At 40.5% G+C, this 27044-nt stretch overlaps 1 long non-coding RNA gene across 2 annotated transcripts in view; it reads right to left on the bottom strand.

The window, feature by feature from the left end:
- Nucleotides 1-8671, bottom strand: part of LOC142068642 (uncharacterized) — a 282297-nt gene extending 273626 nt beyond the window's left edge. For both annotated transcript variants that reach the window (XR_012664532.1, XR_012664533.1), the window contains exon 1: nt 8246-8671. This is a non-coding gene — a long non-coding RNA (uncharacterized LOC142068642). The remainder of the gene's footprint in view (nt 1-8245) is intronic.
- Between the last annotated feature and the right edge of the window lie 18373 nt (nt 8672-27044).

Raw genomic sequence — 27044 nt, 5'->3', positions numbered from 1 at the left:
CCATTATCAGATCGTTTACTTTGAAGTCGTCATAAGGCTTTTCTAAAGCATGGTGGAACTGGGGTCAGATTACAATTAGTAGATGCAGCAGGCTTTCTTCCAGCTTAGCCATAACCAAAGCAGGGTATAATTGGGTACAGTTTAAGAACTGAGGTCATATTCATGATAATCAGGCCCACACCTAAGTAACTTAAATGATGTGTAAAGAAGGTTGATGTGTTTGCCTCACTGTTGAATAGACTTGGTAGTGACAGTGTACATGCTGGGGAGATGGCATTATGTGGACATATATGGTAATAGTGGGGTTGTTTGTTTTTTTGCAGTTCTATTAAAACCCAGGACACTGTAGTTCACTCAACAGTTAAAGGTACATTATGGCTACTGTTATGTTTCTGTGCAATGAGACAGATTGAACACAATTTAAATTAAGCGCAACCAGTCATGTTCATGAACTATAGCCATGTATAGAAACACAACATTCTTATTTTGATTACTAACCTACAAAAGTATTCTACTGCATTAAGTCAAACAGCATTATTAGTCTCAATTTCTATGTGACTGTAGTTATCTTGGCAAAAATGCTTATTGCTTGCTTGTAATATGCTCAGCTCTGCAAGTGAATTTACTGTCTCTCTCTTAACCAAGTTGAGTTTTTAGTTTGAGTTTCATTAAACCTTTTAGGCTGTAGATACAAAATATAATATTACAATCTATTAATAATGAATTAAGGGCCTCAAGCTAGCTTTTATGTTTTTCAGCCTTTCAGTGATAAGTACTGCACTTACATGGTTACCTTGGACTTGGAGGCCCAAGTGATAAATTAATGTTTAACTTAAGGACTAACTGGTCCATTATATGAAGCAGCAGCTCAGTGAAGTTAAACCCATAATATTTCAAAATAATAATTGTTCAAGGATGCTGTTGTGGGGTAGGTACACCCTGTCACAGGTGCTGGGTCACATACGGTGAGAGTGGAAAGAACTGTATAGCTGAAAATACGTTTTACAGCTACAGAGGCATCAACTTCTGACACTTGGTGCCAGTCACTGGTTTACAGAAAGCAGATTTCTGAGCAATTTCCTTAATTAGAATGAATGTTTCATATCATAAATAAGCAACCAAGACAAGCATGTGGGTCATCATAATCTCTAAGCATCATGTATGGAATTTTAAATGCAAATACATCTCATAAATGCAAATTTATAATAACCTGAATTAAGATTAAGATTTAGTAACCATTTTTTCCAATTAGTAATAAGGTCTATCCCATATTGTTACTTCTGCTATTTAACAGTGTTCCTCTTTGCAAAGTATAGCATTGATGTATGACCTGTATTATAAGAATGGTCATACTGGGTCAGACCAAAGGTCCATAAAGCCCAGTATCCTGTCCTCTGACAGTGGCCAATGGCAGGTGCCCCAAAGGGAATGAACAGACAGGTTATCATCAAGTGATCCATGCCTTGTCACCCAATGCCAGCTGCTGGCAAACAGAGGCTAGGGACACCATTCCTGCCCATCCTGGCTAATAGCCATTGATGGACCTATCTTCCATGAATCTATCCAGCTCCCTTTTGAACCCCATTAGAGTATTGGCCTTCACAACACCCTCTGGCAAGGAGTTCCAGAGGTTGATAGTGTCTTGCGTGAAAAAATACTTTCTTGTGTTTGTTTTAAACCTGCTACCTCTGCAACCATCCCAATACATCAGAAGCAGCTTATCTCTTAACATTTCTTTTAGTAATGCTGTAGTTCAATCCCCAAACACTACAGTTAACCCAGAAAACTCTAGCCATCTTAACTTGAACATTTTCACTAATATGACAAATAGCTATCTCTGGCAATTTGCCTTCAATTAACCTAACACAAAATACAGCATATTTGACACCCACTATCCTTACATGATATTGGATTTACCAACATATTGTAATTAGTTAAACAAAGCAACCAATTTGCCACTGAATAGCTGAGAAGCGAGTTGTTTAAGGTGAGAATTGGGCAGGAAATCAGTTTTCCTGTCCCATGAAAAGTTAATTTGAGAAATTTTCCTTTCCCAAATCAGGACAAAAGTCAAAAATCAGGAAAAAATGGGTCTTGTCAATCAATATTTCATTTTACCATTTCCCCCACCCCACCCCTCCAATTGTTATAGTCAGGTTACATTTCTTAACTAAAAGTTTCCAGCTGGGTACCAGATTTATTGAGAACAACCGCTGAAAGTTTTTTTGAAGAAAATTTTTAAATTGCTGAGTAACATAAGTCAAAATGAACCTTCCCCTCTCCCCCCCCTTTCCCCCAATGTAAAGTTTGTTTTAACTAATCATCATTTTCAAACATTGTTGAAAAATTCCTAGCTAGCACTTTAGAACTGTGATATTTTATTGTTGTATGAGATAGTTGTTCCAACTTAAACTCAGTTCTAGGTGTTGGTTCAAATTCAAGTAAACTGATTATTTCCCCAACATTGAGCCATTTTCACTAGAATTTTGCACTAATTATTTTTACTAGACAATACTACTGTAAAAGGGAATGAATGTTCAGTTTCTGACCCAAATAGTTCTCTGAGGTCTCCTGATTAGTCAGGAAGCAAAATTCAAATATAACTTGCCATATGTCGTGACACAATACAAGCAATAGCCTGAGCAAACTGTCATGCTAAGCTGATTAAGGGTAAGACACTCTGTTCGGAGTTCGCAAAGATACTAAAAATTCACAACAGTTCCAGGAAGTGAAACAGTTTATTCTTTGCTGGGAATAGCTTTGCCCATCTCTAGTTTTTCAGTCTGATCCTCTTGACTTACTGCTATCTTATTGTAGGTGGAAGAACTACTTAATGATATTCTGTCTCGTTTGTCAATCATTGATCTCACTCAGATTTGAATGAATATCATCCAATCATTTTACAGCTTTCCAATTGCCAACATCAATTTTTAGTTTATTGCTACACTAGCAACAGGAGTAGAATAGAGCTGATAAGTTAGTACATTGTTTGCTACAAGCTGTTAAATGGTTCTCAGCTTATGGAATACCCATAGACCAACACAAATAACCTGATAGTTTGATATTATACATTTCTTCGTTTTCACATTATAAATTGGCATGCTGTGACCCAGGAACCCATTGGTGCCAACTGGCAGAAGGCAGTGGGGTGCATAAGATTTTACAGAAATCCCCTTAATTAGATATCTCCATAATTTTTACCAAAGGGTAGCATGCGAGGTCTCTACCAAGAGCCAGTTGTTGTAATCATTGTGCAATGTATGGATGGATAATATTTAAGAAGATATTATCTATACTAAAAGTTATGCTCTTAAGATCTTGGACTTAAGGCAGGTCACCAGGAAGTGACATACCTCAGGGATATTCCTTCGATGCAGAAGGTAACTAACATGTATCTTTCTGTCTGCTTGTTTGTGTACTGTATGCCTCTTTGCATACTAAGCCAGGTGACAACTGAAAAACTGAAATCGACAAGAGAGGAAATCTATAGAAAGAAACAAAGACCAGGGCATGTCCCGTTTAAGGAAGACAAAGGATTGGTCAGCTGTATCTTGGAGTGCAAAGAGACACATTGAATCCTTCACCTAGGTGGCAAACTGACAGTGTGCATATCTCAGGAACAACCTAGCTGTAAAGTACTACAAAGATATTGGGTGAGCACTACTTTATTAGCCATGAGTGTATCTTGTTAACTAGGTCTAGGCTCTAGAAGCCATGGTATGATTCCTTTTATATGTAACCACTTGTTTCTAAGACTTCTATTTGCATCTCTGTGCTTTGTTAGAAAAATTCGGTTTCACCATAAGCAATTGTAAGTGCTATGAATTAAGCAGAGCAGTGATCTGAGGCGCAACTGTGGGTGGTCTACTTCTTTGGAAGCAGGGGAGCAGTGAGCACTGGGACTGTCCAGTGGAATAGAGAGATGAGTGGAGAGCTTGGGTGGTTGGGATGTGCAAATCACTAACCTATAAAGTAACAGGGCCTGCATGGCTGTTGTGGGGCAAGCATACCCCATCCCCTCTTGGGGCAGGGTGATGGTAATTATTTCCCTGCAGCTGAGTCAGTACGGCTACCCTGTTCAGCAGGGCTGCATGGCCTAGTGGCTGATCAGGAAGGTGGGCCCACCATCTAGGGGTGGGTGGCAGCTGAATAGGGGGACCCAGCCCTCTCTGCTCTACCAGGTCCCAGCTCAGGTCCCAGGCCCTGACAGTGGCAAGTATGCTCACCACTGGGTCAGCAAGGAATCCACCTGAAACACGCTGATACCACCTGGCACAAGGACCAGTCCCCCTGAGCTACATCCTACCCTGTCCCTGGTGCAGTGGTCCCTGGGTTCCTTGAGTTGCGTGGCTCTCAGCATCACTCCTTGGGCATCCTAGTGGGTCTCAGCATTTCTGGCTTCCACTGCCTGGTGCCACTGGAGCCTGCAGTAGGGTCCTCCCTCCTCAGCTGTCAGCCCTGAAAGAGCTGACCTGCTCCCTTTTATACCAAGTCTCCAGCCGGAGCATGCCCAGCAGGGCTGAGGGGGCTTGACTTCCTCAGCCCAAAGAGTAGAGTTAACCCTTGCCCTATCAGTGTGGGACAAGCACGCCTCGTCACAGAGGCCTAGAGGGGAATGCTAACATGGCTGGTGCAGTTGAGGAGCTAATCCACGTAAAGCACAGACAAGGCTCTCTCACACTCAGGACAGTTGGTAGCGAGGTGCCTTACAACTCTGGTTACCCCCAGCTTACCCACACATGCCTACTCTAAGTTTGATCTATGTTGCTTTGTATGATTAGAAGCAAAGCTATGACTGACTTAACTGTTTCTTTACTGAGGAAATCACAAGCACTCTTGACATGAAAATCCAAGATAGTATCCATGGAACAAGTCCCTAAACTCTGGATCCAACTAATATTTGCAACAAGCAAGATGTGGATACTCTGTTTTGTGGCCTCAGCAGAAGCTGAAAGCAGCTGTGTTACCAAAGAGGTCAATGGCTTTTTAGCAGGAAGCCCGAAGTGAGTCAGAGAGAGGTTTAGTACTACCTTTTGGGGAGCCTTCCATCATAGTGTTATTTGTTTAGTGGGTCATCAGAGTTGTACTCTTTTACCCAGCTTTATTTTCATGTTGTTAACCCTGTATATAACTCTAAATTGTTATTATTGCAGTCTCCCCCTCTAGACCTTTCTTTCAGGCCATCCAGAAAGTAGCTGCTGAATTCATCTTCCTCTCTTTACCCTGTTACTCATTTCCTAATTCCTCCAACTTCCACATCAAGTAAAAGTTTCTTCTTCACTTTCAAGGCCTTTGTCCTCCTCCTCTCCTCACAGCCTCACCTCATTTACTTAAGTGTCATATTAAGATTATTCAATAATCTTAACATGGGCTAGAGCTGCTGCAAATAAATACATCTGTAAATACAACACTAGTCCAGGTGAAGTTACTGTTTAAATTCCCATTTCTTGTATTGTATCCCCTATTTTTAACAACAGCTATCAAGTTAGCATAGGCAGTACCTTACAAATATGGGTTGTTATATTTTGCAGTTACGATTGCAGCATTGTGACAATGCCTGCCTGAGAACTAAAAAGCATATGGCAAAGCTTCTCTTTTTGGCTGTGACACCTTCTCGAATGTGGCATGCCTGTCAAACTCCTGAGTGATGGACCTTTTGTTTGGGAGTCCTACCATGTCAGCATACACTCAAGGGGTGAAATGAATGTAGTATAAGCCTTTCATTCATTCACTTTGGTTTCTCTCCTAAAAATAGAGCTATAATCTCACTTTCGTTTCATTTTGCCTTCAGGTTACAGTGGAATCATTTGTTAAAAAAAAAATTAGAACTACTTCTGACCTGTGAAAATTGACTGCATGTGGAGTAATCCATTTGTTAGATTATAAATTTAAAGTGTCCAAAATTATTCTAAATCAACAGATTATTCCAGAGGGCTTAATTTCTCATTGGATCTCTGTTACTCAAGGGATGGTAAAGATGAATTTAGAACATTTAATGATGCAGATGTGTTGATTCTTTCAAGTACACATTTAATAGTGAGTTCCTGGAATGAGCCAATTGATTACAAACCAAAAGAATTGTGTTAACACCTATAGTTACTAGCAATTCCTACCTTTGAGCAAGCCAGTTGTCTGAAAGGGTTCTTTTCATCTTTCAGAGCCTCCTTTTCCCCCTGTTTACTTAAGTTAAGTGTTGATACTTATTACCTCATGTGATCAACAGGGAAGGATTACACTCTTGGATGAGTCCATTTAAATTACAGTGTGTTCCACATAAAGGATGTGACATGACTGTTTACAGCACTGTGCAAGAGAAATAACCTTTCGCGTTCTAGGTACCACTTTCATTTTATTTTCAATCAGTCATTTTAAGGTCAATATGGAATGCAGGTTATGCTGATAGAACTTTCACCTATGAATGACATGGTTGTATTCCATCTGGGGATTAGACACTGGAATTGCAATTCTTAGCTGTTGTCTTTCCCAGGCTTCAGCCTGAAGTTTCTGAGTAAAGAGAATATTGGTTGTTACAAAACTTGGGATTTATTCCCAACTCTGCTATAGACTTGCTGTTTGATTCTGAGCAAGTCACAGAATCTCTTACCCTCAGTTTCCCTCTGGCTTATGATGGCCTCCTTAACTACCTGAGACATGTGAGGTTTAATTCATTCACTGTTTGTAAAATGCTTTGAGATATTTAGATGGAAGCAGTGAAAACCAAGGAATCAGGTAAAGATTATTCAAGTTTAAAACCTAAAAATGAGATTGCTTTACTTCAAGGGAACCATTCCTTCATTTTCATGTACTTTTCAAAACAACCCTCTTAATATGAGGAAAGATTTTGAAAAAAGTCAACTGATTCTGTTAACACAAAGTTTTCGATGGGCACATATTTAAGGCAAAATTAAGTTAGTGCTAGAAAATATTCACCTGCCCACACTACAAAGGCTCACAATCCACTACTCGGGGGAAAAATAGCATTACACTCATCCTTGAAGGTTAAAAGTGCTCTGTTACATTTTGTGGAAAGCCAATTTGAGACTAGAGAGCTTGATACTGAAATCTCTCCATCCTGTCAGCAGAGAACTGATAGTTCTTAGACTTTTGCATTTAAAACCCACAGTACGTGAACCTCAAAAGTTCCATTTTTTCCAGATATACTAAGGGTTCTGAACCATTCCCATTGGGCAGGTAAGTCAAGTTTTAGGCAGATCCAAGTTAGAAGAGCAGAAATATACATAACTTAAGTTTTATACCAACTCTGATTCTTACTTACTTTTATCTGTGCAAATGTATAGTATTTTTTAACTTCAAATGCCCATAAATCAGCAAGTAGTAAATAATCTGTTATGACACAGGAACAATGAGTGAGAATTCAGAATTTAAGGTTTTAGAGATGCAGTCTGAAACTCATTTTCATGCCCTGCATTATGTTCAGAGTCACTATCCCTTTTGTCAACAGTAAATAAAGGAAGTTAATGACCATCTGATACAAATGTCTACAGTGATTGCTTTGCAGGGAATCTTTCAAAACCTTAGAAACAAGCTTTATTCAAAACACCCAGATAAATGGAGTCACATAATACCAGATGGGGAAGTCTGAATCCTGAATTGTGTCTGACATTCCATTGTCCTGCGAATTCTGAAAGCAGCAGTGGAAGAATTGAGATACTTTGCTATATGCAATGCACATTTGACTAGCTTGTCATGATATAGCAGTAGAGCCATTCAGAAATGGTTCTGATTCCTGATGCCACACTATATTACTATTTTAGCCTAAGTGAACACCAGTATCTATTATTTTGAGCTACCCTTTTAACACATTAACAGTCTGCTTTTGCCAAATTCCAATTCATACATACACAGCCTCCACAAGTCAGCTAACAGTTTGTCGGTTGACTTTTTCTTGCTGGGTACTAAACTTGAAGCATGTCTGATACCCAACAGGAATTTAAGCAATAGGACACCAACCATTTGTTAAATAAATACTGTATAGGATTACCTATGTTCAATAAAATACAAAATTCTTCAATTTTGTATTGTCATTTTTAATCATAAAGTTCTCCATAATTTATGCAATGCCATAGATAGAGGAGGCAATGTTCGCTCAACCCTTCGAAACTGAGGCAGTTTACAAGTCATGAAAATGGGTTCAGGGTTGTATATTTAATTGATATGAACAAAGTTTTACCCTCAGAATCTGTTATGTTTACAGCATACACACAGAGGAATTAGATAAACTCACCATTTTTTCTTGCTGGAAGTTTGCAAGGTAGCACTACTTCATTTTTTAGAATTCAGAACCCAAAAATAGACACAAAGAAGGCTGCTCCCTAAGGTACAAAGATATGACTCATGTTAGAGGCTGGCTTTTCCTCTGATCGCACACTTCCCGACAGAGTCCCCAAGCCTGCAAGCAGAACCAGGAAACCTGCCTCTACCCGGCTCCACTAGCACTCTTAAAAGTGATAGCTTGCAATTCCAACACAGTCCTCAATACACCACAGGATTCAGCTACTGTTAGGTCAGAGCACTGCCAGGTGTCTCCCCCTGTAAGAGCCAGTGCTGGCCAGGCACCTCGCTTCAAAATCACTTGAAAAGATTACTTGGACAGCTGGAACAAGATCCATCCCTTCAGGAAAGCTGGTACCACTTCCCCCGCTTTTATCTTAGGACTGAAGTAGATGTTAAGCTTATTACCATGCAGAAAGTTTACAGCACAGAATGTACAGTTAGTTTTCCCAATATATGATAATTCCCTTTAACATGCATTAGTAAACAAGTGCAAAGTAACTTTGAAATCTTGGTTTTTCACTGTCTCTCTCCATCTGCCACTTGCCACTCCCCTCCCCTCTCACTTTAAAATATTAGTTTGCTTATCGTTGATTTAACTCATGATTTTAGACATTTTTGGGAGACTAAAATTTTGTTGTTAAGGAAGGTGGCCAGCAGCAGGGAAACTCACCAGTTACAGTGGTTTAACACCCTATTTGGACATGTGTATTCTGGAATAAGTGTATACATATGGGGAGTAACACTGTTGTAATTATAATTGTATATGTGTAGTTAAGCTGATAAATTTCCCTGTGTCCACAAGCCCTGAGGATATTGAGAAGCAGGGCAGTAATGAGAAGCAAGTGAGAAAACCCAAGCAGCACTTTAACTGCTGTTAATGACCATTTTACTGTTTCACTCTTATTAGACACATACCAGAATCCATCCTGAAAAATGGCCAGAATCATGAACAACTAAATTATTATTCTGGCAGTGGTGTTTTGTAGAAGTGGATTTCCACTAATTCCTCTCCCTCAGAATTAAAAAAAAAAATCCACATTTTGCTGATGCATAGTGATTAAGAAATCTCACCTCTTTATTTTATACTTAGCCAATAAAAAGGTGGCCTCTTCAATAGAGAGCATGTTTAAAAGGCTGCCATTTACAGCTCTTGCAGTGTTCCTGTTCCACTGTTCCCTTCCCTCCACCTGTTCCACTGGCATTATGTCAGTTTGACTATTCATCACATTTTCATTCACTAACAGAAGGATATTGCCCAGTGAAACCCGTGGCCTTAGAGATATGAAAATTTTACTTTTATTTGTCTATTTGTTAGCAAATTGTGCCAGTTTCAACATTAACCAGTGACACAGAACCAAGAAGCTGACTTATTTCTATGAAATGTGGTATATACCTAGTTGTGGCTGGGTAATTGTCACTTTCTAGATTTGTATTATGGTAGTTGCAGCCTTCCCCAACAGTATCTATGGTTTTGTTTTTTTCTGATTGAGTTAATCTTAGCAAAGCTTTCTGAATCTTCATAGACCCCGTGCCACATAGTCAGTGACTGAGTTATAAACTGGTTCCAGGTGAAACTAGATGGAGGGGAATAAAGTCTACACAATATTTGCAGTTCTGCGTAATAGCTTGTTCATTTGTGGGCCTGTTATGGACCTTGTACATTAAACATGAAAAGCTCAGCTGCTATGAGGATTAAGAAAGCTGAAACTTAAATCAACTTTCAGATGCAGTGGGAGTTTCTATTACTGAAATAAGTAGGTTTTGAAAAGCCTAGGGGCTCGCATGCCCGACATCAATGGCTCTCAGAGTAATGTTTAACAAAGAAATGTCTCTAATGATTAGCAGCATTTGAAACATTTTCAAGGACACTGATTGATATATAGTTTTGTCAACCCATTAAATGACCTCTACTAGAGGCACAGAATAGCCCTTCTAGAAATTCCCCCAGTAAGAAATTGAAGTAGGCATTCAGCTCAGGAAGAATTTGTGGGAACAAGCACCTGTCATTCCAGCTCCTCTGTTGCTATTCAGCTCTTCTGGTCCCATTAAGATTCTCAAGTGAGAAAATCAAAGTTACAGTAACTATTGGACTAAAGTTAGTAACCTTTGAACTTCAGCTCAGAGACCAACTGCCCAAGTTACTTGAAACTAGTAGGAGAAAGCAGTATACTCTAGGGGAACTATCCAATCTCACACTAGCAAGAGGCTGAAGGTGATTTAACAGTAACAGATATTGTATGCAACTAAATGATGGTTCAGATTAGTGTATTGTGCCATTCATGCATGTAAGCCAGTTCTATTTCAGCAAAGATGGAATTCACTCTGTAATCTTAAATTGACACCATTCACGTCCATATGGCAAGTATATGTTCTTTTCTTGTCAGTGTGCCTAATTATATGCCTCAAACTCAGCCCCTGGGCTCGGGGCACCTGTGTTCTCTCCCTCCACCTTTTAAAATTATTTGTCATGATAGAAGAAACATTTAATATAGCTCTGACTATCCTAGCTCTATATAGGAATAACAGCTCTTTTAACTCCTCTCCAACCCTCTTAGTAGATATTTATCTGCAGACATCACTTCTTAGATCATGGGAGGGTCTGATATCAAATTGAATCACTACTGAACAGATGGTGACTCTAACAACAGTAGCTGAAACTTGTGGAAAGCAAAGTATGGTTATTAACACCCTTCCCACTGACATAAGATGCATCAGCACTAGTACTTTGATTCCCCTGGTCATGGAGCATGCTCAAAGGCAGATCCACTCTGGCTACCCTAGGATCACTGGTGCAGGAGTGGAGCATCTCAGAATTGGGAAGTTTTACACTGCCTTTATTACCTAGGCCTTAGTGCTCACTGGTGCATCCTTTCAGCTATAATGATTTTAGCCAGGGGTGAAAGTAACTTAAAGGACTTACTGGTACGCCAGAGTCCTGAGTGGGGGCGTGGCCTTAACCGGAAGATTTAAAGGGCAGGGGCTCTGGCTGTGGCTGGGAGCCCCGGGGCCTTTAAATCACCCCGAAGCTACCATCTGCAGAGGTGGCTAGGAGCCCTGGGGCTCAGGGGCAAATTAAAGGGCCCAGGACTCCGGCCACCACTACTGCAGCGGCAAGAGACAGATGGGAAGTTACATTATGCACCTGGAGGCAGATGGGAAGTTACATTATGAATACAAAGCCTATCAAATATGTAAATCAACTAGATGGGCTGTCAGTGCACATCATGTGGCAAATATGGTATTTTATCAGTTTCAGATGGAATTTCAGGTTTCAGAGGAACAGCGGTGTTAGTCTGTATTCGCAAAAAGAAAAGGAGTACTTGTGGCACCTTAGAGACTAACCAATTTTGGTTAGTCTCTAAGGTGCCACAAGTACTCCTTTTCTTTAGATGGAATTTCATCTGTCAAAACTCATATGACTATGTATAGGGAAAATTAGTTTACAAGTACACTGTCTTCATTTGTAAGCTGCAGCTTTAATATTTAGTTGTTTTCCCTGTAGCTTTAAATCAACAGCTTCTTCAGAATTAGGGCAGCGCTACAAAATGCAATTTCTTTCCCCTTTGGATTGTACATTAAGATATGTCTTCTGAATGAGGGCTAGTTAACAGAGGGTGATCTTTTAACTGAAGGGTTGAAGACACAAGCTAATGTGATCCACATCAAATTCCTCCCGTATTTGCCAACCACAACAGCTTCTCACATCACAAGTTAGAAATTCAACCCACATTTAAAAAGCTGAGTCTAGGCCAGTATTTGCTGTCAGCCATTTTGCTGTTGACAAACGTTTTTCCAACAAAGAAGATTCCCACACTGTAGGGTCTGCCTAATCAAAGTTAGCAGACAAGGCATGGTAGACCAGCTTTGTGTTGTATCCTTATTCTGCCCATACTCTCTCCAAGAAGGTTTTTATAGAATTTGAGTATCCCTACCCTTTTCCCACTCCATAGGTATTTTAATATTGCCACTATGCTCATCCTAATCAGTCCCTGCAAAAATCATTTTGAGAGAAACGTGGACTGAGTTAATTACCTGTAAGTCAGTTACAACATCCCACCAACCTAACCCACACATTTTAACTGATAGGAGGTCAAGCGCAGTTTAAGCTACAGTAACTCCTCACTTAAAGTCGTCCCGGTTAACGTTGTTTCGTTGTTATGTTGCTGATCAGTTAGGGAACAGGCTAATTTAAAGTTGTGTAATGCTCCCTTTTAATGTCGTTTGGCAGCCTCCTGCTTTGTCCACTGCTTGCAGGAAGAGCAGCTGGTTGCAGTGAGCTGGTGGGGGCTTGGAACCAGGGTGGACTGGCAGCCCCCACATCAGCTCCCCGCTCCCCCAAGATCCTGGCAACCGCCTAGCAGGCTATCAATTGCCAGCAGTTCAGCTGTCCCTCCCCCTACTGCCCCATGCTGCTCCTGCCCTCTGCCTTGGAGCTGCTTCCAGGAGCCTCCTGCTTGCTGATTAACTTAACAAGGCAGTGTACTTAAGAGTGGGGTCAGCGTACTTAAAGGGGAAATGCGCATCTCTCTCTCACACACAGGTTGTGTGTCTCTCTCCCTCCATTCATGCTGCCTCTCTCCCTCCATTCATGCTGCCTTGTAGAGTGTGAGGCCACATTAACAATGAGTTAACCCTTGAAGGCTCAGCCAAGTGTTCGTTCATCCTTTAGCAGTAAGGCATTCCCTGGGAAATATCCCACCCTCTGACTTCACCACCTCAACCAAGCTTCACAATAATCACTGCTGTGTACAGTATTATATTGTTTAAAACTTATACTCTGTGTGTGTGTATATATATAATATAGTCTTTTGTCTGGTGAAAAAATTTCCCTGGAACCTAACACCCCCACCACCATTTACATTAATTCTTATGGGGAAATTGGATTCACTTAACATCGTTTTGCTTAAAGTCACATTTTTCAGGAACATAACTACAACATTAAGCGAGGAGTTAGTGTACTTGACCATGGGTTCAGAAAGAGTTTTAACCATTCTTTCTAGTTGTAGAGGTGGACTGAACTTGTTATACTAAAAAGTAAATGAATATTGTGAAGAGTTGCATTTGATAAACTAGACAAGCCATTTGCAGACATTTAAGCTGAACATTGTGTGCTAAGTTCTATGACTCCTAGACCCATGTTTGACCACACTAACATCCAACTGAGCATATAATTTACTGAAGTTATGTGCATTTGTGCCTAGCCTTTGGCAAAATCTGAGTGGTAATATTTTAATAAGTGTGTAAGTGACCTACAGGTATTAGGACTGGCTTCTCCCTTCACAGTTTGTACTTTAATACATGGGGTAAACAAAATGGATCATCCACAATTGGTGCTAACAAGACACACAAAAAAGGTGTGAACCATTTTAAAGCCAGGGTAATGTGAGAAAATTTTAAGAGAAAGCTCTAACCGTGTTTATTTAGGTCACCCAGTCCCCATTATAATACAACATACAAAACTGACACTTCCCATTTCTCAGAGAATGAGTGTTGGGAAGCAGCATGAAATATAGATATACTGACACATGTCTTTGCTCAAATTATGATTTGCTGGTTACAGAAGACAGGAGAATTTCCATCCTAGAAGCTTTAGTGTTCTAAGCTAAACATGATTAACTTGAACTTGGCCTTTTCAGAAATCAACTTTTAATATCCCCTTCCTCTTCAGTATTCTGAAATAGCAGTTTATAAAACCAGTGCTTCATGTAAGCACATTTTTCATTACTTTTGCTTAGACAAGAGTGACATCTTGCATGATTACATTGCAGTGCCAATCAAATCAAAGCCTTAAGCTTGGTAACTTATGGAATACCCATACCATACCCAGTCTAATACACATTCTAGCACCTTTAAGGAAATTTTCAATTTTTTATTCAACCAGTTCTGTATGGATTATTTGTTACAAACAGAAGAGACTTTTCTATTTTTAATGTTCAGAATGACATTTTTTAATGATGAGCTTTGAAGACCCAAGGGAGAGAGCTTTCCCCATGAAACACAAACTTAAGTTTGTTGCTATCCCAACAGGGTGTTTGAGCCTCAGTCAAAGGAAGGTGGTCCTACTTATATAGCTAAGTGGCAAAATAAAGTTCAGCTTGTTCACAATAATTTACAAAGATGAAAAGGACATAATGACCTTTCCCTCCCCTTTTCTGCTCTGGTGTTTGATAACCTCTTCAATGGAATGTTGAGTGTAGCAAAGCTCCCAAGAAGCACCAAGCTGGAGCGAAAGCAACACCTAATGACCTTTTGTTATGAAGGAGAAGGTATTTTTAAAAAAATTATAAATAAAAAAATCTTGGTTTATTGTTTTAAAACATTGGTAAAACAAACAGAAAAGAACAGAGGGCAGGAGGCTGATGCCCATTCCATCTCCCCAGCTAAGACAAAATTTTCCAAATACAGCACGAGCCCCCTGGCTCAGACTGAGTGTTTGGGACTGAGGAGGGGCCCTAGGAGAAAGGTCTCTACCTTTTCAGCTTCAGGCGCCACTTCCCTCACCACAGAACAGAATGAATTCTTCTGGGTTGTCAGTGAGACGAAAGGTCTTCTACTTAGGTTATGTGATTCACCCCAAATTCTCTATCGATGTGTAAAAGGGCCTGGACTAGGGGAGGGAAAGGTGTCTGGAGGTTACAACAGAAATGGGAATGCACCACACCAGGTTTGGCACAGCCCCCTGCAAGCAACTCCTGCTCCAAAGTTGAATACAAAGTTGATTGGCTGCTCCACTAAGCCTTCTCCCTATTGGCTGGCTCAATAAGACCTCTTCTAATTGGCTGGGTTCTGCACAGCCTCCCTAAGGTTGCTTTAACCATTTTTCTGTTTGTGTGGGGTAGCTGCCCCACCACAGGGCCAAAGAGGGATATGAATTGGCCTAACAAAATGCACCCCATGGACTTCTCCAGTTCCAGTACTGTGACTGGAAAATACAACCACTGAATGATCCATCCAGAGCAACCCCACAACATCTGGATTTGGGGGCTGAGAAAAAAGTCATTAGGTCATTATTGCTTGCTTAACAAACATGGTCCCTACTCAGCACAACCTACTGAGAATTTTAAAAGTTCTCATAAAAATTCTCATTTATTAGTCTCTCAGCTAAGGTTTGTTGGTTTAACAGGGTTAAACTTTCAGAATTACGTTTTAGGGTTTTTTAGCTGTATGTCAATACATGGTAACTCACTTCATCACATTTTGTGAGCTCAGAAGCGTCAAGTTCAAATACTTCATTACAGATCCAAAGCAACCATCCTGCCCATCAAGTTCAGCTTCATCTTTCCTCTTTCCTCTGGACCTTGAAAGCTATTTCTCCCTGTTGGTTTGTCATTCTGTTGTATCTGTCTATCACTTGACAAAACTTGAAAAAAAAATCTGTTGCATATGTTAAACCAGCTGTTCTTAATCTGGTTTTAGCACAGGAAAATTTGCTTTTATGGGGAGAGACCTAGCAATCACACCAGGGAGCATGCATGCCTGCAAGTCAGGGCTGAAGAAAGTTGTCAAAAGGGAAAAGGCACATACAAAGAGGAAAAATGAGTGCTTAAAGCTTCATTTATATAATTCCACTAGCAGGGTGCTAAGTGCCTTGTATCAAACTGGTGGGCTAACAAGCTCCCTGCCTCAAGTAATACCATTTTAGTTGATGAGCCAACCCACTTTCTGAGGCTAGCAGATTTTACATTTAAATGGTTTTAATTTCAACTTTTATGTGGTGCATAGATTTATTTTCAAACATAGTCAGCTCTGACTGACAGTAATGGATCCTTAACTAGGGTTGCATGGTTGTGTTCAACAAGCAAATAAAATCCTTGCACACAATGCATTAGTCAGGATGTTCTCTGCAGTAGAACATGCAAATTTCCCCATTCTGGAGGGCACTATACGTATGCACTTTTTAATTGAGGAGCAAGCCATGTGCTTTGCATTTTGAAGGAAGTAGACCACAGTTTTGTTGTCTCCCCTTTGTCTTAATTTTTTATAAAAATAACTAATTAGGGAATTGCTCTGATCTCTTAACTGTGAGTTTTTATTGTTTATGAAAAAGACCAACTCAAGAAATACTGGAGATGTCTATTACCGTGAATAATAGTCTCTGAATAAATTCAAAGCAGTTAAGCTGATCAAAACATATGGAAATTAATTGAGAAGTTAGCTACTCCTTTCTCAGCCCCTATGTTTTTGACACCATCAGCACTTGATTCTGTCATTATTAATGTGTTGCACACTGCTCTTCCACTTCAGTGTGATTCCTCTGAGAAGTATACACAGAGCTATCCCTTAGGATTAGAAAGTCCTCAACGTGGATGCAAACAGCTAAGAGTCAATCCATTTTGTCTTCCATCTGCATCCTGCTCTGACAAAATGCCATACCAATGATATGATTAGCTCCACCTTCTTGATAGCTTACTCCAGTGGTTCTCAACCAGGGTTACATGTACCTCTGGGGGTACACAGAGATCTTCTAGGGGATACATCAACTCATCTAGATATTTGCCTAGTTTTACAACAGGCTACATAAGAAGCACTAGCAAAATCAGTACAAACTAAAATTTCATATAGACCATGACTTGTTTATACAGCTCTATATATTATACTCTGAAATGTAAGTACAATATTTTTATTCCAGTTGATTTATTTTATAATTATATTGTAAAATGAGAAAATAAGCCATTTTTCAGTAATAACGTACTGTGACCCTTTTGTATTTTATGTCTGATTTTGTAAGCAAGTAGTTTATAAGTGAGGTGAAACTTGGGGTATGCAAGACAAATCAGACTCCTGAAACGGGTACAGTAATCTGGAAAGGTTGAGAGCCACTGGCCTACTCCACAGGCATACCCTCTCCAACCATTCTTTCATTACTGGGATAGCCAGCTCTAGCTTTTACTCTTTAAAGTGAACAACCTGTGCCTTCTATTCCTGCTGAAAAGGGCGGAGACCTAACACCTTAGGTGTTCACAGTGACAGAGTCAAACTGGAAATTGAGTTACCCAATAAGAGGTTAGCTGAAACTCAGAACTTCAGTTCCAGTCTAGTATTTGCTGCCTGAGTCAAGGTTCTTCTGTGGTGCAGTACATCCTAATGTCAGTGTATTAGGTGACAACTACCTGACCTAAGTGAAAAGAAAAGGAGTACTTGTGGCACCTTAGAGACTAACCAATTTATTTGAGCATAAGCTTTCGTGAGCTACAGCTCACTTCATCGGAAGTGAGCTGTAGCTCACGAAAGCTTATGCTCAAATAAATTGGTTAGTCTCTAAGATGCCACAAGTACTTCTTTTCTTTTTGCAAATACAGACTAACACGGCTGTTACTCTGAAACCTGACCTAAGTGAAGTCATTGAGCTCCAGAAACATTCACAAGAGAGAGAATAATTCAAACTCTTCACTGGAGATTAATATCAAGCAACAGCAGCACAATGACTAGGTAAGTAGTCTTCACAAAAGGAATGCTGTTTATGTAGATCAGGAGCAGAGCCAGGTTTTGAGCAGTGACAGAATCAGGGTGTGACAGGTAACTGTGCTTCTGCCTTCAGTTATACCTATGATCTTGAAAAAGCACCACACATCCCCCAAAATGCCCCCCGGGGGGGGGGGTGGTCACCTCCTCCCATTAGCTCTGTCGCTGTACTAGGTGACCATCTATTTTCTTCTTCTTCCAGCAGGCCTATCATGTCTGAAGTTGGAGGTTCTAGTCTCATCTCCCCTGCCCGACAGAAATAGTGCACCATTTTCACCAGGCTCCTTTGTATGTCATTCAGTTAATTTAATAAGTACTATACTTTCCCAGTTAATTATTTTTCTGACATAACTGACAGAAACAAGAGATGCCCAACCAGAGGCTGACTTATATTTATGTCTGACAGAGCACCAAACAACCCAAATGCAATTGAGCAGATGTACATATTGTCTACACTATGCCCATGACATACTGTCATCAATATATAAGCTGTTCAGTCAGTAGTTAGCCCCCGGTTCAATATCCAGCCAGTAAAGGGCTCTGTAATAGTAAAACACAGGAAAGTGAACCACTACCACAGGTCAGAGAGGACCTGACTCAGAAGTTTCAAGGGAGCACCTGTAGCAAGCTAAGATAGCAGCTGGGAGCTGGTTGCAAGTAGGTGGTTTGGGACTTGTCTGCACTAGAAATGTACGTCAACCTATCTTAGGTCAACTTACAGCCACCACAGTAATTACTGCTGTGGTAATTACCACTAGCCTCCTTGGGTCGGCGGTGAGCGTCCTCATCAGGAGCACTTCCACCAACCTCAGAAGGGAGTGCTTGGGGCTGCCCCTTCGCTCTCTGTTCCCTGTGGGGTTTCATGCCCCTGGGGAATGTGGTCCAGCTGCTCCCGCTTTACACCCCGCTCCCCACCAGGAGCCCGGCAGCCTTGTCAATTTCATTGCTCCATGAGCTGAGAAACTGACAAAGGCTGCTCAGCTCCTAGCTGGGTCTGGACTCCTGGCTTCTCGCTCGAGCTGGAGTGGGGTCTATTTCCCCCACTCCCTGGCTCCTAGCTGGGAGCAAGCTCCAGCCACCCAGCTCTCCAGGGTAGTGGGGGGTACCTGGGCTCTAGCTGCCCAGCTTTCTTGTCAATTTCATGACATTGTAATACAGTTGTCAAGAGGCTTGGGGAAATGCACATTTCAACTGTCCCTCAATGGCAAGGAAAGTTCAGTTTACATTCTAAAAGCTAGTCTTTGAGCCTCAGGCTATATGTGTTTTTTACCTTATACTATATAGTTCAGTGTTCAATACACGACGTTGAGACACAGGCTGATAGTAACTCAGTTGAGAAAAGGCAGCTGGAGAGGTACAGGGCTGACGTCCACGAGCTATACTGAAGAAAAAGCTAGCTGTGTGCCTTCTCTTCACTAGGATTTACAGGGAGTACGCTCTGAGTTATTGTTTCCATAAGCAACTGCTACTCTAGGACCTCTTCTATTCCAACCACCGACTTTCTCTGTCTACCACCACTATTTGCAACTGAAAACTCTGAGATAATGTTGGACCCAGAGGCTTACCGCACACACTTGATCAAATACAGCATGATATTACAAGTGTGACAATGCATTAAGAGAAGGCCTGATAAAAGAAATACATCCAGGAAACAACAAGTTTCATACTGTGACTCCTTTGTGATTGACACCCATGGCTTGTGTATATTCTCTCCTCAGTGTGCATTGTAATTCCCCACAGCCATTCTCTGTAAGATGGTAACCAAAGACCAGGTTTTCCTTTGTATTTAACAGAGAATTCTCAGTCCTTTTCCTTGTCAGGAGGTCTGTCTTTACACCTTCAAGGCTATGATCAAAACCAAGCCACTACGCTGTGTTTATGCAGGAAAAAAACACAGGGTTTTTTGGGGAATCCTTAAGATCCGCACCCACATACAAGAGGAGTCCCTTAGGTTTAGGATATAGGCAAGGTAATTCCCACCGACCCCAAAATCCATTATTTGAGCCTGTACACATCAGCACACCAATGTTTGAAAGAATAAGTTTGTCATGTCCCGCTTTTCATAGCCTCCCTGTTAAAAGTGTTGAAGTCAATTCACATAATCACTGTGAATCAACAGTAGCTGCATCAAGAAGACAATTAACCCTTTATTCTGCATTTTTCTTTTAGAATAGTCTACTTCTCTCTTCTCTGCACAAGAGTACTTTTTTGGAGTTCTGTTTACTGAAGATGTTCTTGTAACACTGATGAACAGTCACAGCCCCTTTCCTTTCAAGTTCTTAAGTGATTTATTAGCTTCAGGAGTTAAGTTGTCTTATAATATTACATCTATTTTGTAGTTATGTAAACGGAGGCAGAACATATATCATTGGTAATATCACAGCAATGACTTTCAGAACTGAATCTAATAACCCCCCAAAAAAACCCCTTCCTGACCCCTCTCCCCCCCAACAAAGTCTTAACTTTTTCCTCGGCTGACTGCTGGACCATGTTGGAGAGCTGTTCTATGTTAATTTGATGCTCATAGCAGTGTCATGGATCCTTTGTCTGGTTTGAGAGGGATAGTTTTTCAGAGATCCAGCTATTGTATTCAGTCGTCAAATGGCTCATAAAACGTATGTACTGTGAGGCTTTAATTGCCTCTGTTAATTGCCTTATCCACATATTTTGCAGTTGTTGACTTCATGTTATGGAGATGCAAGAGATTTCCTTGACATTGGATAACTTTGTCTTTTGATGGAATTTTTCTTCATGTGTACCCTCTAATTTTGCTGTACTGTATGTACTTGCATAAGATATTAAAATAGAAGTTTGTTTCTTTGAGAACAGAGACAACTGATTGAAGCATAATACATTGTACATAATAGAATGCTAAGTTTAAGTCATTATAACCGTTTTTTATGACTATGAGTTTTTTTTTATTCTGGGACTGGTTCAAAGTACTCCTTGCTAAAGCAGTAAAGAAACATTGATGCAAAATGTTGGCAAAGACGAAAAAATGGCCTTTTAGAATCCTAATACAATACTGACTTCTCTTCCTGGATTTTTTGAAAGCTGATGGAAGTAGATACCTCTGATCCATCAGGAGAAGCTGAAGTAGGAATAGTACAGAACAATTTAACAATGTATGTAAAAAAGTTGATACAAAGATGGAGCAAGCTCTAGCTAGATTTTGTAGCTTGTACCCATCTAGTACCAGTCCCACCGAAATCTGTGCTACTATTTCTAACAAGCTTTTTGTCAACAGAAACTCAGTCTAGAATTTTATTTCTTCAGTTTCACTTCACTATTGTAATGGCTTTTAATTCCAACTGCCCAGTCCTACCTTCTGACTGGCCATTTGAAATCAGACATCATAGCTTGTTTCAATCGTCAGTGATGCACAAATCAGAAATCCAAGAACAGTCAACATCTCACCAAGCAGCATACAACAGGCTAAGTAGTCTGTTGGGGAAATATACCCAACCATGTAATCTACAGAGATGGACTAAAAAGCACAAATACATAAGGTTCTTCCCAAAGCCACTATTATTCTCCCATCAGGAGGATTTCATCAACTCCAAAAAAGGTGCAAGCAATACTGTGCTATTAGCTAGGGTAAGTTGAAAGCATAACTCTAGTTCATCACATGTTCTGCATTCTTGCTTCCTCCAGCTGCAGTAGCTTCAACCAGTAGAAACCCGGTTCCACCATGTGCTAGTGACCGCTGAGCAGCTGGCCATGTTTTTAATTACTATGCCTCATTCACATTGATTCTGTTGTCTTAAAGGACTGTAGAGACAAGTCCTTTTGGTGTCTCCCTTAACTTCATTGTCCCTAGTGTCGCTACACCAGCTGTTTAAAATTTTAAGGCCAGTTGCTGATAACTAGGTTATCATTTATCTTAGCGTCAGATATCCTTCAGTGCCAGATTAATAGGTAATTGCTTGTGATTGGCTTGATATTTGAAAATTAAAAAAAAAAAACATTATGGCAACAAGAAATTCAAGTAGCCACCTCTTAGGCTTGGGTCCCACTTGCAGAGTCTTTTGGATCTCCAGAAACCGTCAGAAACCTATCCATTTGTTACTGATATACCTTGATCATCCATCCTTGCTATTTTTCTATTTCATATTTGTGTTGCAGTTCTAACAGTATCATTTGTTTAATCTGCATTTAGTATCCATTTTTATTCCCTCACTGGATTAGAGCTGGTATCTTAAAATTCACCATCTTTGCTTAAGCCATCCCCCAAATACTTTCCTTCCTTCCTACACCCCAGTAAGAATAAGTAAATCTTATAATATTTCTTCCAGTTATGTCCAGAGCCTAGTCCAATTTACCATGAATTTTTCTTTGGTTTAAAGTGGACATAAACTAGTTATCAGTCTTAGTAAGTTCTGACTCATCTATAAATTAGCTTTTTATAAATCGAGTTAAAAACAATTTTTCAATAATGATATTTTTCCACCTTTGTTATTTCAGTAAAAATCTTTTATAAATTGAACCTTACCTATCACTTATTACTTTTGAGACTTTCATGAAAATGAAAAGGCAAGCAGCAATTAAATTTAAGCCAATCATGGGATGTACAGACTCATTACTGAAATATTAAATCTCACTGTCTCAAAATTACTGTATGTTAGATGATTTGAACACCTGTTGAAGTAAATGACTACTGTTAGATGCACCAGTAATTGGCTCCCTTGTTATTTTCTTAGGCTAAAGGGCACAGGATTGAAGATACATGACAGTGTTATCAAATCAAGTTTTATGAAAGCAGGAATTTGCTACATCCACCTTCTAGTGGCTAAGAAGCCTTTAGGGATTTGGATTAACAGGAAAACCACTTCATGTATAGTTTACTCCACGGCTCTTAAAAACAAAAATTCAATACAAGTAGGATCAAAACAGTAAATTGTTAGCTTTTTCTTGACACAGTCTTCAGACTTCTTACAGCAGCTAAATATATTTTTCATTTATCTGAAATGCCACAAAATTTTAACTCACTGGCCTGTCTCTCATTCCTGACCATTCCAAGTAGTCAAAAGCATGTTAAGACTGGATAGTATTCCAGTCAGCCTAAGGTTAAGACCAGATTGGAATTTAAACTACAAAGTTATTTTCTAATTTAAATGTTCTGAAAAATGTAGTAATGAATGGAGTGTTATAATTTTATCTATACAATGTACTTTTGTAATACATACCATATTAACAGCTGATTTTCCTGTTTCAGTGCACATTAGTCTTTGCCAGCATGTTTTATGAGCATAATGCTACATAATGATGACATATTGCTACACAATGATGACAGGAGAATGGTTACAGGATTGGAAAACCTGCTCAACAGTGATAAGTTAAATACATTGAGCTCTCTGAGTCTAACAAAGAGGAGGTTAACGGGTGACTTGATTAGTGTATGAGTACCTAGATGGGGAACAAATACTTGATAAGGGGGTTTTCCATCTGGCAGAGAAAGGTATAACATGGCTTATAGGCACCAACTCCGTGGGTGCTCCGGGGCTGGAGAAAGGGGTGGAATGGGGTGGGGAGAGGGTGGTGCAGGGGCGGGAAGAGGCGGGGCAGGGGTGGGGCCAGGAGCAGGGGAGGGGGGGTGAGCACCCACCGGGCAAAAGGGAAATCAGCGCCTATGGCCTGGCTGGAGTTTGAAGCTACACAAATTCAGATTGTAATTAACCACTGGAACAATTTACGAGGGGTCATGATGGATTCTCCATCACTAGCAATTTTAAAATCAATATTGGATATTTTACTAACAGATCTGCTCTAGGAATTATTTTGGAGAAATTCTAGGGCCTGTGTGATACAAGAGGTCAGACTAGAGGATCACACTGGCCCCTAATGGCCTTGGAATCTATGAATATATGAACCGTGAATGCCTATCATGCTGACTCACACTGAAGATTTCCATATTAGATCAATGCTTTAAATTAGGGCACTATACCCTAACAGGACCATTGCTGACCCTAGCATCAGGTAGCCCTATAACAGACTTTATGCATGTTCAAGTCTTCCATTGTGGACCTGAATTTTTAGATTATTAAGTTCTATGCTCTGTATAGCATTTTTCCCTGCAGTCCGGAAGCTACTTTATCACCAAGGTCATGGTCAATCTGAGCTCACAGTGAGGGCTAGAAAGATGACATAATGGATTAAATGTTAACTTGCAGGGTTCATTTCTCTATTAGCATGCAGACAACCCTGCTTAACTTACTATCTGAGAATCTTTAGTTTACACTCTGAAAAAACTTAGATGAGAATCAGCTTCCCAAAACTCAAGTATCTTGTGCATATCTCAGTTCAGAAAGTTGAATTGCTCCACTGGATTTTGCCCCATGTTCATTTTATTCTTGTTTTCACAAAGTATAGCTAATCACCTTATTTAATCATTTCATTGTTTTCTCTACTGTTGTGTTTAATTCATACGTAATCCATGTGTGATGACTAGTTTTAAATGGTAGGTATCGTTATAGGAATAAGCAGGCTAGTATTATAGGGGTATAAGGTTAAAAGCATTTATGAGGGTATTAGGTATACAAGCGAAGGAAGTCTAATGCAAGGCCTTCAGGCTGCCGCCTGTGAGATTTTATCTTAGCCATATTCGGCCTTAGATCTAAGAAGGGTTGACATGAGGGGGTGACCCAGGAGTGACCCTGTACCAGTAAAGTTAACAGATTACTGTATAGTTGAAAGAGAGCACCTGAGACATGAGGACTGGTATAAGGAGCTTGGTGTAAGGCCTAAGGCCTGAACTAAAGTTAGGCTCTGCTGATATAAAGCAAAGTAAGCAAGACTCAGGCTATAAGCAAAAGTCAGGCCCTGTTACAAAGTAGATGCCTGCTCGTAGGTTCACTATCCGAATTATGAACTTGGCAAGAACAGGAGTGGTGTTGCAAAAACACAAGCAGAATACCCCAATACAAGGCTATGGTATAAACACTCCTCAAAGATGAGACAGGGACGTGATAATACAGTCCTTAGGGAATGCGAAACTTTGGTAAAGGTTACTATTATTTAAGGTACCATTTGTAATATCAACCCATCAATAACATAAAGATTACAAAGGCCTTCGTTTCCATATTGGAAATGGCAACTTATCACTTAAGGCTCATAACTATTAAAGAGCATGTTAAAGTTACATCTTTCAGGATTCTTTAAGCTCCCTCTCCCACACACACACACATCCCGAATTGTATTTGGTAGCAGTAATGAACAGCTTTGACTTCTGTTTTCAACTTGCAAGTCAAGCCTGTCTGTTCTCTTTTAGTGTCCCCTGACAGGAATTCTGGAGAACAGCCTTTTGTCATTTTCACTGATCCTCCTCTTTGTTGTATCTTTCATTGAAATTTCTTATTTACAACTCCATTTCAATTCCATTCTTTTCATCATGCTCCTTGGTCACACTTTTAATGTGACAAATCAAGGTGATAGCATATATATGTTTTTTCTAGTCCTTATTCATGCTTCTTTTCAGCAGTAGGCAAGGCCAAGGGTGACCTAAATACTGTTGTCTAATAAGTAAGCTGTGATATGACAACATAATCTAAGCATTTCTTCCCTTGGCATCCCTGCAGTTTATCCTAGTCAGGAAAACCAAGCTGCTGAATTTGCCTTGTCCTTAAACTTAGTTTTCCATTCCAACCTGGATAGACTGACAACGCTATGTGCTCTATCCAGGATTGCTGAGTAAAATCTCATATCTGCAGAACATGATAATAGAATTCAGGCTGTTGTGCATGTATGATGGCTACTGGTCATTAAGACTTTAGAAATTTTTACAAAGCAAAAGTGTCACCTAGAATATGAAGTTTGAGCTCTTGGTCCCATTTAACTTAGATCTGAACCTGAATGTAAGGTACTAAGTGGCATGAAAAGTTTGGCTTCAGAGTTTGAGCATCTACACAGGCATTTTTAGCACCATAGCACGAGTAAGTAGACCCAGGCTCTGAGCCATACAGTTGATTAAAACCGGGGGTAATGGGGGTTTTAAACCTCAGTGTAGACATACCCAACTGAAGACTTAATTCCTGCTTCTGTTTAAGGGCAGGGCATTTTGCTACCCACTTCATTAGGTAGCAGGCAACAAGCTCCAAATCCTTGCAATATACTTAATTGTGCTATTTGACTACAAGGTCAAGCCTGCTCTGCTTTTGCTTTTACATGTCTTCACAAAAACCCTCTTTTATGTAGTAGTTTGACTTCCTTTATTACCAGTTCAGCCTTTGGGGCCCCCTGCTGGAGGCCCTGCAGTCCTACTACACACTCTGTCAGGAAAGGAAAAGCGGAAATGAGTCCTCCAGGCCTGCCTAGAGAGGCCTTATGGACAGCCAGCTCAGCTAAAAGGAGCTGAAGGGCCTTAGCAGGGTGGTTCCTGGCTGGGGCTAGAGGGTGAGGAAGGGGCCCTGGCTAAAGGTGCTTGATCGGCTGCATTTCCAGGGCCTGGAAGGGAGAGGGTCTAAGAACTTTAACCCTAAGGTGATGGGCCAAAGGAAAGGGACCAGTTGAGAAGACAGCCAAGTAATAGCAGCAACAATTAATTAAAGGAGGCAGAACATGGCTGCAGTTTTATAGGGTCCCTGGGTTGAGACCCAGAGCAGTGAGTGGTCCTGGGTCTTCCCACTAGTGAAGTGGCCTAAGCCCTGAAAAGAGGACAAGTCTCCTTTAGAAGCCCAAGCAAAGGGCTGAATTTAGAGACAGAGAACTGAAGGCCCTGGGAAGGGCAGATGGTTTATTGAACTCTTTTTTACCCTGGAAGGCTTTCATTTTTTGCTGTATGACTTGGAAAGAGGCCTGAGCCATTGAAGACCCACCTAGGGAGATCAGAAACCTACAGGGAGCACCAGGAGTTGGCGGGGGAAAGCTTGCAGTATGACACCCAGCTGCGAGGAGGCACTCAGCCCCATCACAGCCGTTGATACAGAAAATACATATCTCCCACTATTCAATGGAAATATTATGTTCTCTCAGCTGGGGAGACCAGTGCCTGCCACTTGCCGCTCCCTCTCCCTGACTGTTTCTATCTTTGGGATGGTAAGTTGTCTGCTGCCCCCATTCCCTCATTTTCAGTCACTTAAGGAACAATTTTAGTAGGCCAGCTGCCTCAGCCAATCCCAGATAAGTCCTACTATCATGGCACTTTCTTGCTCCATTCCCAACTTTCCTTAACAAGTTAGTAACATTTTATGCTCTCGCTACTCTGTTGAAGTACTAAGTGTGAGACCACAGACACCCTGTTTCCCCCTGAATTTTAGAGGTGGTTTCAGAATAGGATTTATGACAAACATTCT

Source organism: Caretta caretta, chromosome 1 (genome assembly GCF_965140235.1).
Source record: "Caretta caretta isolate rCarCar2 chromosome 1, rCarCar1.hap1, whole genome shotgun sequence".
NCBI classification, from domain to species: domain Eukaryota; kingdom Metazoa; phylum Chordata; order Testudines; family Cheloniidae; genus Caretta; species Caretta caretta.
The sequence above is the reverse complement of the archived record's forward strand: the minus strand, read 5'-3'. Positions and strand labels throughout refer to the sequence as shown.